The 16,995-nt window shown below is 38.7% G+C and overlaps 1 non-coding gene across 1 annotated transcript; it reads right to left on the minus strand.

The window, feature by feature from the left end:
- Nucleotides 1–15,459: 15,459 nt before the first annotated feature.
- On the minus strand, nt 15,460–15,533 carry TRNAD-GUC (transfer RNA aspartic acid (anticodon GUC)). Its single transcript has one exon. It is a non-coding gene; the product is annotated as a tRNA-Asp (tRNA).
- Nucleotides 15,534–16,995: the final 1,462 nt, after the last annotated feature.

The following is a 16,995-nucleotide window of genomic DNA, read 5'->3' on the forward strand; positions in this document are numbered from 1 at the left end:
TCATCCCGTCTGGACTTATGTTGTCGCCACCGTCCAATTGTCATCCCATTCCCGGTGAGAAGTGCCGCTTTATTAGCTCCATCGGCACCGGTAAGTGTGTCATTTCTAATGGGTCGAACAGAATGCTCGTGAATTACATTGTATCCTCCCTATTGTCAACATTGCCATATCTTAAACGGAGGTTCTTTTATATTCGTCAGAGATAAAATCATCAAAACAGTTGCATTGACCCGTCATAGAAGGCCACTGCTGACCGGTCCTGTAGCAGTGGACGAGTCAGAACGACAGTTGTTACTCTGTATTGTACTCCATAGGAACCTTCCCTCCCGGCACAGAAAACGGAAAATCGCATTAGCATATAATTAATTAAGTATTAGCTAAAACTAACTTGAAAAATAGATTAATATAATTTTTTAAAGCAGCTTTCCTATAGAAATGTTTTTAAAAAAATCATACCGTTTAGTAGTTTAAAAAGCGTGCACGTGGAAATGAGAGGAGAGAGTTGGAAACCATTTCAAAAGAACGCAGCCTATATAACTTTGGCAATGAGAAAACATTAAACTGGATTAGTTTTGTGTTTTCCATTTGATCTCGACACGTCACATACTCGAACTCCCTGACGACAATTAAAACGCTCCACCTACTTAATTGATCAGTGGCAACGTGTCAGTACAACGTGTTGCTATCTGTGTGTCCCTGTTGGCGGTCAGGTCAGGCATATGATAGATAGATAGATATACTGTGCTAGGAGACAAATCTGTTGTGTGTGTCTATATATATATATACCAAAAAATCTAGAAAAAAATCATACACATACTTTCAATTGTATTACACCTAGGGTTAAAATCTTAACGTCAAATTCATTATATTTTAGCCGTAACAAAAAAAACAAAAAAATCTGACAGTTTTAAGTTTGCAATTTTGTCAGAATTTTTGTCAGAATATACATATACATACATACATACATATATATATATATATATATATATAGGAATGCAGTATCTATATGCAATCTTGGATGTGAGATTAGTATGTGACCATTGGATGGCAATCCAGGTTGTTAATTTTTTTTTATTTTTATTTTTTTTTAGTCACCAGATATGAGGATACGAATGCAGTATCTATATGCAATCTTGGATGTGAGATTAGTATGTGACAATTGGATGGCAATCCAGGTTGTTAATTTTTTTATTTTTATTTTTTTTATATTAATATGCAAACATAAATGCTGTACAGGAAATAAAGACAAGCTGTAAATACGAATTATGTACAAGATATAAAATTAGATATTTAGAACATAGTAGGTTTATATAGAACGGTCCCGGTGTTCATTCATATACCTTGATAGGTTGAAGGTAGATCCTTCTGAAGATTACACCAAGGACTTGGTACAACACGTTTGTAATTATACAGGTACAGGACTCTCACAAGGACTCTTACATAGACTCTCACACTTAGACTCTCATGAGTCTTTTATTTAGGTTATACTATAGTACTAACACTTAGATGGAGTGGAGTGGAGTGTGATGGCTGGTGGAGAGGTGAGAGGAATGGTTGAGTGAGATGTGTTGTGTGTGAAATGCGATGCCCCTGAAGTGTGATGGTGAGCCCCTTATATAGCGCTCGGTAGAGAATCTTCATGATGTCTCTTCTTGACTTCAAAGAGTTCATGATATCCCTTTAGACTTTATGGAGAGAATCTTTGGTGATGACGCTTTTGACCTTCAATAAAGATATCATAATATCGCCTTTTGACTATGGACTTATCTTATCTAGAATAGTGTAGATTCCTTATCTTGAATAGTGATCTTTGTCGGAAATGACAAGATCTTTACTCATTATCTTGGTGACAAGATCTGTCGTCATATCTCGACTAAATGTGTGTTGGATTGAAATCTGATATTCCTTCATCTGAATCATTATCTTGCTTAATTGAGTAATAAGGAGGTATTGGCGAAGATGGCTTAATTTGGCTGCATTGTACCATATCTTCGTCTAGACTTCTGCATGTAGAACTAGATTTTGGGGATTCTTCCAATCTTTTAAACATAGTTTCATATACTTGAAGTTGCAATTCTCCCTTTGTCAACTCGGGTCTTGCCTTTAATAATTCTCTTGTTATATTTTCTTTTAATTGAGCCACATGAGATTTCTTGTTTTTGGCTCGAAACTTTCTTCCTTCAATTACTGGTGTGATTGCAAACTTATCCCACCATCTTGCATAATAGTTTCGCTTTAAGGTTGCTGGGAACTCCATTTTTTGAATATTGAGGTCCCATTTTAGTATCCAAGGCATCCCTGTTTCGGCACAAAATTGCATAAGGATAAAAGGATATTCCTTGAGATCCTTTTTTGATTCTTGTGTAATAACTTTGATGATTTCTTGTGGTAGGATTTCAGGAATGGCCCCTGCTTTCAGCCACCAATTACTGAAAAACCACAGTGGTATCTCCTCACATCCTTCTTTGAAGCGAATAAACCATGAATGCTTCATCTGGGAATTTTGTACGAGGAGTACTCTTTCCCAGGCCTTCTGATAATCCCAACAGTTATATCTTTTATTTGCACAGGATGTAGAATATATAGTCCTGGCTACATAAGGATTTGATGATTTATCCCAATCATCGATACTTATAATTTTTTGGATCAATAATTTTGTGAATCCCAATTCATCACCATTCCTTGTATGGAATATCTGTGCACTTCTTGTCTCGCATAATATGGTCTCATAATAATTTTGATCTTTCCCTGGATATTCAGGGATAAAATATTGGTGTTGTGGGAAATACTTTCCCATAATCTTGATAATATTGAGATCAGAGTCTCCGAATTCTAATGGCAGAATTACTTACTCTATATTGAGGATATAAGATGAATTATTCCCATACTTTTCTTGAACTGTATGGGTTCTAGGAATAATATTTCCTAGTTCATTATATTTATGCTTATTTGGTGAACTTTCTGTAGTTCTCCCTTGGGCTGATAAGTCCCTTTTAGGTGCCATAGCCCTATAAAAATTCATGAGATAAGAAATCTAGTAGGGAGTTTAATTCTCCCTTGATATGTTCTATTTCAAAGTCAAAGCATGATAATATTGCTTGCCATCTGGCAAAAATTTGTTTGGAGACTAAGTTCTCCACATCCTTTTGGAGGACATCTTTTGCTGCCTTACAATCTATACGCAGCAAGAATCTTTGATTCAATAATTCTCCTTGGAATTTTGATATGACCTTTACTATGGCCACTATTTCTTTTTTGATGGTTGAATAATTTTTTTGAGCCTCATTCCAGGTCCCAGAGGTGAACCTGACCAGCTGCTCTCTGGAATCCTTTTTTTGTTTAAGAATTCCTCCATAACCATGATCTGAGGCATCTGATTCGATAATTTTGAAGGCATCTTGATCTAGGATATAAAGACAGGGCAAGGTTTTGACCTTACCTTTGATCTTCTTAACAGCTTGAGTATGTTTAGCTGTCCAAGCTGGAGGCTTTTTCTTCAACCTCTCGGTTAAAATCTTTCTGTCTTTTGCAAGATCTTTATAAAAATCGGAGACATAGTTTAAACACCCTAGAAATCTTTGCAACCGTGTTTTATCTTTTATCTCATCTGGAAATTTTTCTGCAAATTCTATTACTCTTGCTACTGGTTGGACTCGATCATATTGAATTTTATAACCGAGAAACTGAACATTAGTTTGGAAAAGTTTCATTTTCTTAGCAGAGACTACTAAACCGTTTTGAACTATGATTTTATAAAATATATTAAGGTGTTTCCAATGTTGGTCAACATCTTGGGAAAATATTAAAACATCATCTATATAAACTATAATAAAGGATGTAAAGGGAAGGAAAATCTCATTCATGATTTTTTGGAACTCAGAAGGAGCATTTTTTAAACCAAACGGCATTACGTTCCACTCATAATGACCAAAACGAGTAGTAAAGGCAGTTTTATATCTATCCTCTTCTTTTATTTGGACTTGCCAAAACCCAGACTTCATATCAAATTTAGAATATATCTTTGAACCCTGAATCCTTCGTATTAAGTCATGCTTATAAGGTATTGGATACCTTATCCATTGTAGAACTTTATTGAGGGGTTTGTAATTGATAACTAGCCGAGGAACTCCTCGTTCTTTTTCAGCAGCATTTTCTACATAGAAGGCTGCACAACTCCAAGGAGAGGAACTTTTCCTTATTAAGCCCTTATCTAGCAGGTTTTCTATTTCTTGCTTGCAAATTTCTAAAAGTCGACTATTCATCTGAATGGGCCTTGCTTTAGTGGGAATCTTATCTTCATTAAAATTAGAGATATAAGGAAGACCTACAACATGCTTTTCCCTATGCCAAAAAGCTGATGGGAAATCAGAACATATATCTTTTATGAACCTTTTTTCTAACAGTATAATTTTTTCTTGAAACCTTGGATCATTAAGAGTTTGGGAAATCCTAGCATTTTTTATTTCAGAAGATATGTCACTCACAAATTGCTCTTTTTGTGTGATGATCTCCTTTAAATAGTTTAACATGGTTTGCTCGGGTTTAGAAGAAAATTTTAACTTAACATTTTTGTCTCTGATTCTAAACTGGATACCTTTTTCAGTAACAATAAAGGGTTTTATTAGGGATAAGAATGGCGTTCGCAAAATAACTCCTTGCTTTAGATCTTCTATAAGCAAAAAGGAAGTTTTAATGCAGACTGTATTTATGCAAACATGAATAGAAGGGATTTTGTAATTGACTTTTAGTATATTTCCATCTGCAGCATGAATTTTATGGGAGGATTTTTCAAAGTATTTGAATGGGATAATACCTTCACGAATGCAGTTCACATCGGCTCCTGAATCAATTAAAGTCTTATAGCTGAATTGGAATCCATCATTGCATTTGTACCTTACTTCTGCATACCATTTTTGCTTAACATAACTGTCGATGGAGTTGACAACCTCTTCATCTTGGCCCATGCAACTATTATTTTGTAATTCTAGACTTCGAATTTTACCCTTTAAGTCTCTTAATTCCTTTTTAGTATAATTTTGTTCTTGGAAGAGGTCATTAATCTTAAGTTTTCTTTTGGTCCTTTCTTCCTCAGGATTAAAAGTGCCAAATTGATTTGTATCAGAAATAACAAATATGCTTCCAAAAAGATCTTGCTTGTGGACTAGGATTTCATTATTTGTGCATAAGGCTTCAGCCGAGATTTGGTTTTGAGATTTTCTTTCAAAGGAGTTTTTGGTTTGAGAATGGTAGCAAAGTGTTTTATTTGGATTGGGTTGGATATAGATCTTGGAGAAGAGAACATTATGGAATTTGATCTGGTAATACCTTTAGGATCATTGATTATGTTGTAGAAAGAGGTATTGATGATTCTGGTAATATAACTCTCGAGGTTTCTGTTCACCGAAGAATCGATTTTGTTACAAAAGGAAGAAACTTCTTTTTGGAACGTCAATTTATCGTAAGATGACGCTTGGATTTTTATCAAGGAATTAGACATCTGGTCATTAGTATTAGGAAAATTGTTGGGAATACCAAAGAATTTGGCTACCTTATCTTTAGGAGTGGCAGTTGGAATAAGTATAGTTGTAATAGGATAAGAATAAGGCAAAAGATAGGTTTCAGATTGAGGTCTAGATACCTCAAATTGAGAGTGGGAAGAAGGCTCTTCATGGCTTCCTAGAATAATGGGTTCCATAGAAATTGTTTTGGAATCTTGTTGTTCAGGGGATAGATCTTGAGTTTTCTGTTGTTCTACTAAATATCCTAGGAAATTATTCTCTATGGATTTCTCATAAGTGCTTTCTGGAAAACAATTTTTTCCTCTGATATCCTGAGATTGTTGAGTAAGTTTAAAAGGAGAATAAGTAATATACGTTCTACTGGTTGACCCATAATCTGAAAAGACCTTAATTACTGACTTGTCATGTTCTTGTTTTCTCTCTTCATTACATACCCCTTTTCCTTTCTTCTGGGTCTTAAAAAATTCTTCAAAATATATAATCTGGCTATTCTCGTACCAGTCAAAGAAGAAAATATTCCTCCTCTGTTCTCTCATTTCGTTATGCCAAACTTCTCTTATCTTCATTCTAAATGATTTGTCAACCTCTTCAAGATATCTTTTAGTTTTAGTTCTATTTTTGGGGAGTCTTATTTCTCTCCTAAGCAATTCTTTGTCAATTTCAAATTCTTCTTCTTCTAAAGCAATAACAAAGTCATCATCAAGCTCGATAACATTGATGTTGAAGTCTGAGATTGAGGGTTCGTAGAAGTTGTCTTCATAGGTAGCATAGACAACATTTTGAGGTTTTGTCCTAGGCCTAGAATCTAGACTAGCAGAAGGTCTAGGCTGGAGAAAGGCTTTTTGTTTTGAAGCAAATGTTATCTCAACATCTCTGTCTGGTGTTTCAATCAAGGATTCGACTTCTGATTGATCCATAGACTTAGGTTCAACAGCTTGAGATAAAACCCATTTCTCAGGCAGGGTGATCTCATCCCATTTCAGGGTTTTGGGGGTAGTACATCTGTTATTAGGATTGGTTTGAAGGAGAGTGGTTAGGCCTTTTGGTGTATAATGTTTGGCACAATGTGCTAAAGTTGTCATGGCTTTGTAGTAAACTCTATAGGTAACGGAGATGTTTTCACTCCCTGGTTCTAATTCATAACCAGATGTTTGTAAGTTGAGAGTGAGAACTTTATGGATATTTGTGTCTGAGAGGGATACAGAAAAATCAGGAAATGTGTTAAAATAAACAGGACCATTACTGAGGCTGGCTTCCACCATGCCAAGTAAGGAATCTTTGAACCTTTTATTTCTGCAATCTCTTAGACAAGCCAGAACAGAGACATTCAAACCCTTTCTAGTCAAGGATCTGATAGCAACTTGTATAAGACCAAAGTGAAGGTAGTGATATTGATGTTTAGCTCTTATAGAATTGATTTCTCTTTCTGAAAGAAGATGCAGGGTTTCATGCAAAGAACTAACTGAAATAGTTTTTTCAATTGTTTTAATATAGTAGTCACTAAGTATCGAAAAAGTACCTACATGATATATTTCCTTAATATTAACCTTAGGAATCTTCCAGTTGGAAATACTTTTCTCAATATCCTCAAAAGATATAGATGAAGCAATCTTTACCGACATAGTGCCAACAGACTTCTCGCTACTGCACGAGGCTACAGATCGATCAGTGGCTCTTCGTGATCTAACCAACCAAGACATCTTATACGAAAGATAGGAAGATAGGTAGGTAGTTACTAGACAACGGCGGGGAAATCTCCCACAATTATGATCAACCTATTTGGATATGATGTGTTCCAGTCAACGGCAGGGAATATTTCCCACAATTAAGTTCAACCTTTGCCTTTGATAAGTGCCCAGTCAACGAATTACGCCGACAAACGCCTTCTGTGGCTCAACAAGGCAACGCGACTTCAGGCAAACGATCAAAGGTTCGGGAACTCCGCGACTTCAGAACACCACCACACCGTTTGGGATCACCGCGACTTCAGCACGCTACCCGACCCCTCTTCCCCCCCCCCCCCCCCCTTTCGGAGAAGATGGCTTGGGGAGATTACGAGCACTTGGCTCTGATACCAGTATATATATATATATATATACATATACATATATATATATATGTATATATATATATATATATATATATATATATATATATATATAGGTGTTGCACAAAGTTCAGACGCGTCCGAAGGAAAGCTATATGGCGACGGTGAAGGCTATAGATTCAGACATACAAATGGCTGTTGAGAATGTTACATATATTGCTGACAATTTTGTCCTAAAAATCTTTTCCTTGTGATTTTTTTTATCGGCTAGCTTATTACTCGGTCGGTTTGATCTCCGGTCCAAATTGGTTACGACCCATTGCGTGGTTCCTCGGCTTATTACAGATGGGATTGGGCACGACCCATTGCGCGGCGCGGCTGAAATCGGTAGTCCTACTGAACCCATATATCAAGTTATCAACGGTATATATATGCATCCATCGATCGATACGTACGTAGTACTCCCTCCGTTTCGAAATGTTTGACGCCGTTAACTTTTTAGCACATGTTTGACCGTTCGTCTTATTAAAAAAAATTTAAGTAATTATTAATTCCTTTCCTACCATTTGATTCATTGTTAAATATATTTTGATGTAGGCATATAATTTTACATATTTCACAAAAATTTTTGAATAAGACGAACGGTCAAACATGTGCTAAATAGTCAACGGTATCAAATATTTTGAAACGGAGGGAGTATATAACATACGACGAGCCGCGGGAGAGCCAAGGATGCGGGGTGCGTATCGTCTGCCATTCCAAGTTTCCAACTGGAATTAATGGCAGAGAAGTAGAGTGCCCATGCATGACATTGGGGTAATATTAGCCGTTCGATCCACAGCGAACGAAGATTAATTGCTACAATACGGGGTAAACAGTGAATCGTCACAATGGGTTTTACTGTTTTGTACTATATCTGCAGTAAAAATTTGCACAACACTGTTTCGCGCTGTAGCATCAGACTTATTTTACTGTTCGTGTCTGCCATTTGCTCCTAATGGCAGACGATTAGATGGCTCACTCCCTCCCAAATATACACCAAGAGCCCTCTTTGCAGTTAGCCAACTGTTGACATTAAATTATTGTCATATTAAAAATTTAAATTGAAAGTTTTAAAATTTTCAGAAGAAACTGTACTCAACTTTTTCAATATTGATTGGAAACTTTTTGTTGAAGAGGTCTGTTTGCTCGAATTTAAAAAGTATGCAGAGATGACTTTCAACCAAAAATTGCTAAAACAGAAAAGCGAAACAATTAACCAAGTCCCCAACTCATATGCGCTAGTGGCCCATTATCTGGCCCAACAATTTGTTTGGAAGAAAAAGAACTCCATGCACACGCTCTCGCAGCGAAATTATTGAAACGGATAATGAATAAGTCTATTTTCCATCCCTTATCTCTTTTGACCTTGGTTGAATTGCATCCCTCAACCCTAAAACCGGGTATAACATCTCCTCCAAATTAAAAAACCGGTGTAAATAGAGTTTCTCGGTGGTTTTAATAGTGGTTTCATCCTATGTGGCACTTACATGGCGGGTTGACTTGGTTTTCATCTTATGTGGCATCCATATGACGCTATGTTGCATTAAAATAAAAACAAACCTTAAATGGGACCCACATGTGAGTGAGTACAATAACAAAAGTAAATATTGGGCCCACATGTCAGTCCTCGCCCTCCGCCATCCACCGTCACTGCCAATTGCATCCAGCTGAAGAGAGAGAAAGGCTAGAGGGAGTAGAAAGGGTAGCTGACACGTGGTCCTAAAATTTATTTTTATTGTTTCACACACTTACACGTTGGTCCCATTTAGATTTGTTTTTATTTTGATGTCACGTAAACGCCACGTCGATACTACATAGGATAAAGACCAAGTCAATCCGCCACGCAAGTGCCACGTAGGATGAAACCGCCAGAGAAGTCTATTTGCGAAAAGCCTAATGGGCGATCGATCGCCCCGAGCGATCACCCCCTTCTCCACGTGGTTTTCTTTTTTGGCACCGCATTACTTTCCTATTTTAGTAAATTTTTGCACTTAAAGTTTATACACCTCAAGTTTACACATCTAAAGTTTATACATCTAAAGTGTAGAGACCTAAAGTTTATATAACCGATTCAAATTTGAATTTGAATTCAAATATTTTTTTATATATAGTATTTTCTATACATCTAAAGTTTATACACCTAAAGTTTATAGACCCAAAATTTATATACCCGATTTAAATTTGAATTTAAATATTTTTTTATATATAGTATTTCTATACATAAATTTTTCTAACTTTTTTTTATTTTTTTTAAATTTATGGTGTAGTAAGAAGAGAAAAAGGGGAGGAGGAGGGAGGAGAGGAGCGTGTTAGGGGGGATGGGGATTAGGGTGATCGCCCACAGCGATCACCCGCCTATTAACGACCCCTGTCTATTTACAACGGTTTTAAAATTTGGGGGACGGGTTATTCAACCAGGGGTATGAGTTGAGGGAGCCAAATAGACTTATTCCAACGGAAAACTACTTCGTGAGCTGTCGGACTCGGAAGCGCTTCGCGCGCATATGCAAATTAGCCATCATCCCCTTTAATTAATTTCAAACTCGAGCAGAATTTGGTTTGATTCGAGGTGACCTCAGCTTCATTCCAATTTGCATTAGCTTCTCCACAGCGTTTGGCTTTGTTTCGAGCTGACAACAACCTCCAGAGAAAGAAAAGGATTATAAGCTGCACTTTAGGCACAAGCTCCCAGATTTTCCCCATACGGCCCATTTGGTTGGATGAAGTTTTCAGGAGAGATTGGGAGTTTAGATGGAGGAGTCTATTAACTGCTTTGTTTGGCTGGGATACATGGGAATTTTGGTGGGATGGGATGAGGAATTGAGGGAGGAACTCCCTCCTTTTCAATACCTGGGTAGGGGTGGTAATTGGGAGGGAATTCCTCCTCTACTTTACCTAAATAAATCTCAGCCATCCGTTTTCATTAATGACCTAATCTCCAACTAAACTCTCTGTCAATTTCCGCCACCTCTAGCAAACAAGATACTGGGATTAAAAATCAAATTCCTATTTTAATCTCACCATCAATTCCCTTATATAATCTCCCAATCCTCTTCCCTCCTGTTGCCAAACAAGCCGATAGTTTCTTTCGTGTACGACATTGCTCCATCTCACTTCACTACGGTTGTGCTCCGCCAACATGCCCGAGCTGTCTTACATGACTACTGCAAGTAGCCATCTGCAGCACACATTGGCACATTAGGCCAAGATGCTCCATCATCGGTCTCATTGGAAAAAGGAATAAGTTCAGTTTAGGTCTCTCATTTTAACATTGAGCTTGGTTACGCCATTGAATTGCAATACCTTATATAGCACGTTCATCATCTTTCAAAACATGTATAAATATAGTCCCAAGGTTGTATTATTGTAGGCTGTTTTGGCTGTGACATCAGAAGAAAGAGAAATATAAAAAATCTTGCGGGCCACATAAGTCAATGAAACAATTTCTTCCTCCTCTCTCCCTCTCTGTCCTCTCTTCCCTATCTCTGTCTAGCTCTCCAGTCGCAAAACTAGCGGGGAGAACAGAAACTGGCGGGGAGGAAGTGCAGCAGCAGACGGAGAGGACCTGGGCAACAGCGACAACATCACCAAGCTCGACTGCCACGAGGAGATCTAGGGACCTTCGCTCTCATCTGCTGCCCCGACCTCCTTCGCTCCCATCCTCATCCTTCGCTTGGCCTCCTCCGCTACTACTTCTTTCCGCTCCCAACAAGGAGAGGGACGACGCGCTTCGTCTGTAAGCCTACATCGAAGCCATCTTCGTCCCTTATAGCAGACGCATCACTTAAGCACGGAGGTCCTGCTCACCTAGGCCTCCTCACTTCCTTGGCGGCCTCCTCAACGGTTGCTATGGTGTGGGGAGAGGGTCGACATTTTAGGTCACGACTACGGTATTTGCATAGTATAGAGATTATTGGTACCACTGTATTTCCCTTATCTGACAAGTAATAGCCCTACTCCTGTTGGTCGAAGCCGGTATTGCTCTTATTCATCAGAATCACACAAGTACAATATTTGGGATAACCTGTCTAGCTGTCGTCGACATGGCAGCACGAAAACCAATACGTAGTTGATGACAAGGTAGTCTTCCTCCTCGAATACGAACTCATCGAGATCAGTAATAGCACTAGATCCCTCTTGTCGGCTTCCGCAGGCACCAGATTGGGTCGGTCTAGGCTAATCTCTAATGTCGATGTATGGCTTGTCTTGGCTTGTGTCTATCTATCTGTCTTGTGTCCCTCTTCTCCTAGGGGGCTTGTATTTATACACATAGATATCCCCTTGTCCAAGTATGACTAGGTAGATAAGTATGGATACGATCCGAGTTGTTCTTGTCGTTTCCATATAGAATTCTACTCGTCCTTATCCGAAACTCCTTCTATATATGAGGTATGATTTCGTATAAGATTTGGTATATGGTAGGCCCCACCGAGCTTAGTCGATTACTATTAGGTATGTGATATCCATAACCATGACAGAGAGGGAAGAGGAGGCAGCGGTGAGGATCACGTGGAGGCAGACACATTACTAGCGCGCCTAGGTCCAGCTCACCAGTATCCTCACTCCCTTCACAGCCTCCTCCATGGCATGGGGAGAGGGAAGTGGAGCAAACTAACATCAGCAGAAGAAGCTCAACGACGTAGTCAGGTAGAGCTCCGTGTGCCGCCAGCAATTGTTAGGGTATGAGCTCAGGAGCATGGCCGCGTTCAGTGTCGAGAGCTCATCGCTCCTCAAGATGTGTTGGACCCCCAGCACGAGGCCCTTGTTGAGTTGTGATCCAAATTCATTTACACTTAATAACAGGAGGTGGAGCACGTGGATGATCAGGAAACTGAAATTGTTGGTAATGATGTTAATGATACTGTTCAGCACTCACCTCCTGTTTTGCAGCCACAAGATGAACCTATTGCCCATCGCAGAACAAAGAGGAGTTGTGGAGCTCCAGTCCGTCTTATTGAGGAATGTGATATGGTTTATTATGCTTTTAGTTGTGCTGAACAGGTGGAGAATACTCTTGAGCCAGCCACATACACTGAAGCTGTTGTTTCTGGAGACCGTGAGAAGTGGATCTCAGCTATGCAGGAGGAGATGCAGTCTCTTGAGAAGAATGGCACATGGGAGCTTGTGCACTTGCCAAAACAGAAGAAGCCTGTTCGTTGTAAATGGATCTTCAAGAGAAAGGAGGGTTTATCTCCTAGCGAGCCTCCGAGGTTTAAGGCAAGGTTAGTAGCAAAAGGTTTCAGTCAAATTGCTGATGTTGATTATAATGATGTGTTCTCTCCAGTTGTAAAGCATAGTTCCATTCGCACATTCTTCAGTATTGTTGCTATGCATGATCTTGAGCTTGAGCAGTTAGATGTGAAGACAGCATTTTTACATGAAGAGTTTGAGGAGGAGATATACATGGACCAGCCAGAAGGGTTCATAGTACCTGGTAAGGAGGATTATGTTTGCAAGTTGAAAAGATCTTTGTATGGTTTGAAACAGTCTCCTCATCAATGGTATAAAAGGTTTGATTCATTTATGTTGTCACATGGCTTTAAGAGGTCTGAATTTGATAGTTGTGTATATATTAAATTTGTTAATGGATCACCTATATACTTGCTGTTATATGTTGATGATATGCTGATTGCTGGCAAGAGCAAGGAACAAATCACTACATTGAAGAAACAGTTGAGTAGTGAGTTTGATATGAAGGATCTTGGTGCTGCTAAGAAAATTCTAGGTATGGAAATCACTAGAGACAGAAATTCTGGTTTGTTATTTCTTAGTCAGCAAAGCTACATTAAGAAGGTTCTTCAACGTTTTAACATGCATGATGCAAAGCTTGTTAGCACTCCTATTGCACCTCATTTTAAATTATCAGCTTTACAATGTGCTAGTACTAATGAGGATGTAGAATACATGTCTAGAGTTCCATATTCTAGTGTTGTTAGTTTTTTGATGTATGCCATGGTTTGCTCCCGGCCAGATTTATCTCATGCTATAAGTTTGGTTAGTAGATACATGGCTAATCCTGGTAAAGAACACTGGAAAGTTGTTCAGTGGATTTTCAGGTACCTCAGAGGCACAGCTGATGCTTGCTTGAAGTTTGGCAGGACTGATAAGGGGCTTGTTGGATATGTGGATTCTGATTTTGCTGCAGATTTGAATAAGAGAAGGTCACTCACAGGTTATGTGTTTACCATTGGTAGTTGTGCTGTGAGTTGGAAGGCAACATTGCAGCCTGTTGTTGCCCAGTCTACCACTGAAGCAGAATACATGGCTATTGCTGAAGCATGTAAAGAATCAGTTTAGCTGAAAGGATTGTTTGCTGAGCTTTGTGGAGTTGATTCTTGCATCAACTTGTTTTGTGACAGTCAAAATGCTATATGTCTCACCAAAGATCAGATGTTTCATGAGAGGACAAAGCACATTGATATCAAGTACCATTATGTTCGCGATGTAGTCGCGCAAGGTAAGCTAAAGGTATGCAAGATAAGTACTCATGATAATCCTGCTGATATGATGACAAAGCCTGTTCCTGTTGCTAAGTTTGAGTTTTGCTCAAGTTTAGTTGGTATAGTGGTTTAGCCCGAGAGGCTATTTGGCGCCGAAAGTGTTTTTTTTTTTTTTGTCTTTGTTGTGTTCAGGGTGAATGATTGATTCATGCTACAAGAAGGAATTTGTGTCAAGGTGGAGTTTGTTGAGTTGTGATCCAAATTCATTTACGGATCATCATCCCTTTTAGGGTTCCACTATATATATACCTCTTGTAAGCCGCCGTACGGCGATGAAACCTCACCTCAGATATAGTGAAGATATTTTGCTGGCTGGCGCCCATGGTTTTTTTCTCTCCTGTTTTGGGAGGGTTTTCCACGTTAAATCTCGTGTCTTTTGTGATTAATCTATTGTTCTTTATCATTTGTTCGCCTATCGTTTCCTAACAGCCCTCTTTACGACGTTCGACGTGGTCGTCGAGATCTCCTTCAAGAGGGCGCTGACACCTTTCACCCTCGTCGTGGCCCGGGGGGAGGGGAGCTCCTTGGACCTCTCCACGGCGATTGAGCATAGTGACATCGCCGACGCTACCTAGCTCTTCTGCACTGATCATTTCCCTTCTCCCTATTAGTCCCGCACCCTAGACAGAGATGAGGAAGGAGAGGGGACATAGGAAGAGGAGGAAGATATTGTTTGACTGTGATACGGGCCCCACAATATTTTTTATTATTTATTTTGCTTCTGGTGCCATATCAGCACCACCACAGGCGGATCGGGGGTGGTCCCAGGACCAAAAAAAATCGTAGCGTAATGTATATATATATATACATATATGAAAAAAAAATTTTGGAAAAAGTAAAAAGAATAAATCCCTTATAAATATATTATAATGCATATTTTATCAATTTATACTCCAAGCTTGGTTGTATATATATATATATTTTCCATTCATTACCCTTGAGGATCAGTCGCGGTCTTATAGACTCTGCCAAGAGTTTGGACAAATTTTTTGCTCCGCTGAATAAATCACTAAAGAAATACCACATCTAGAAGAACATTTACTCCGCAATTTGGACAGAAATGGAGTTCCGGAGAACCGGTAAAAACTTCTGCCACAAAAAACGGTAAAATTTTTTTATCTCTATCATAAATCTATCTCTACCATAAAGGAATAGGTCTCGTTTTTTATACAATGTTCTACGTCAAGTTTAAAATTTTTTCAAAAAATTCCTATACTCTTCTCTCTTTACTGAGAAACACGAACTAAAAAAAGTGAAATAGGGATACCCCATAGGTATTTGATCTTGCTTCCTGCCCCCTTTTTTCATGGAAAAAGGAAAGATGAATTTCTCCATTCATTGAACCCTAGTTCGGGGCTGACGGGGCTCGAACCCGCAGCTTCCGCCTTGACAGGGCGGTGCTCTGACCAATTGAACTACAATCCCCGCGGGGCGTATGGCATACTTATTCTTAAATGGAACCATAAGAATAAGAATATTCGCCTGTCCTACTCTAAGAAATAGACGAATCATATACTACATACCCCCGTATCGTATGGGGGTATAGTGAGAATGACATAACTAGTATGTCGCGATTTATTATCGCTGAAAATATAGCACTTCTTTTTCCATTACACTATTTCGGAAACCTAAGAACTGGCAAAGTTCCACGCTTGCAGTTTGGTCAAGAAAGTTAGTAAACAAGGCAAGGGTTGATTACGAATCTTGATTCTTCAAAGAATGTTTTCTCTCTTTCATAACAGATTATCTACTATTTGATTTTCTATTTATTAGATATTATATTATGCTAACCAATTAAATTCTTTCCCCCACCTCCTTTATCACTGAGCGGCCCGCTCCTTGAGTGGTACCAAATAAATGATTACTCGAATCGGGGTTTTGGGAACTTTGCTTCTTATCTTTTTTTTTGAAGATCGACGAATCAAATGATATTTCTGTTCTAATTTCTGCTGCACAAACAATACGCGCAGCAAGGTACATTGCTTCTTCGGTAAAGAGGAATCAGACGATTCAAGTAGAATTTTTTGTATCTTACCTACTCCTAAGGGTCAAAGCAAGCCCTTTAATTCAATTCTTTATTCTTTGGATTCAAAGTACGACTTAGTCGAATGCGCCTCGGCCTGTGATTTATAAATAGCTTTGGCACAAAAGACAAAACGGTCCCTCCAACGCATAAATGGTTGGCGAAGGCGATTTCAGAATCAAAAAATGTAAAGTCAAAATCATTTAGCTTATTCTCTCAATTTCAATCGACCGCTGTTAGTATATCTAATATGAATTGGCGATCAGAACACATATGGATAGAACTTCTAAAAGGTTCTCGAAAAAGAGGTAATTTTTTCTGGGCCTGTATTCTTTTTCTAGGTTCACTAGGATTCTTAGCGGTTGGGGCTTCCAGTTATCTTGGTAAGAATATTATATCTGTACTTCCATCGCAACAAATTCTTTTTTTTCCACAGAGGGTCGTGATGTCTTTCTACGGAATCGCAGGCCTATTCATTAGCGCTTACTTGTGGTGCACTATTTTGTGGAATGTAGGCAGTGGTTATGACCGATTCGATAGAAAAGAGGGAGTAGTGTGCATTTTTCGTTGGGGATTCCCTGGAATAAAACGTCGCGTCTTCCTTCGATTCCTTATGCGGGATATCCAATCAATTAGAATTCAGGTTAAAGAAGGTCTTTTTCCTCGTCGTATCCTTTATATGGAAATCCGGGGCCAGGGGGCCATTCCCTTGACTCGTACTGATGAGAAGTTTTTTACTCCACGAGAAGTTGAACAAAAAGCTGCCGAATTGGCTTATTTCTTGTGCATACCAATGAAAGTATTTTGAGTACCAATTGAATTTTTTGAAATGAATTGAATGAAGAAGAATTGGAAGAAGAAAAG

Source organism: Oryza glaberrima, chromosome 6 (assembly GCF_000147395.1).
Source record: "Oryza glaberrima chromosome 6, OglaRS2, whole genome shotgun sequence".
NCBI classification, from domain to species: Eukaryota; Viridiplantae; Streptophyta; class Magnoliopsida; order Poales; family Poaceae; genus Oryza; species Oryza glaberrima.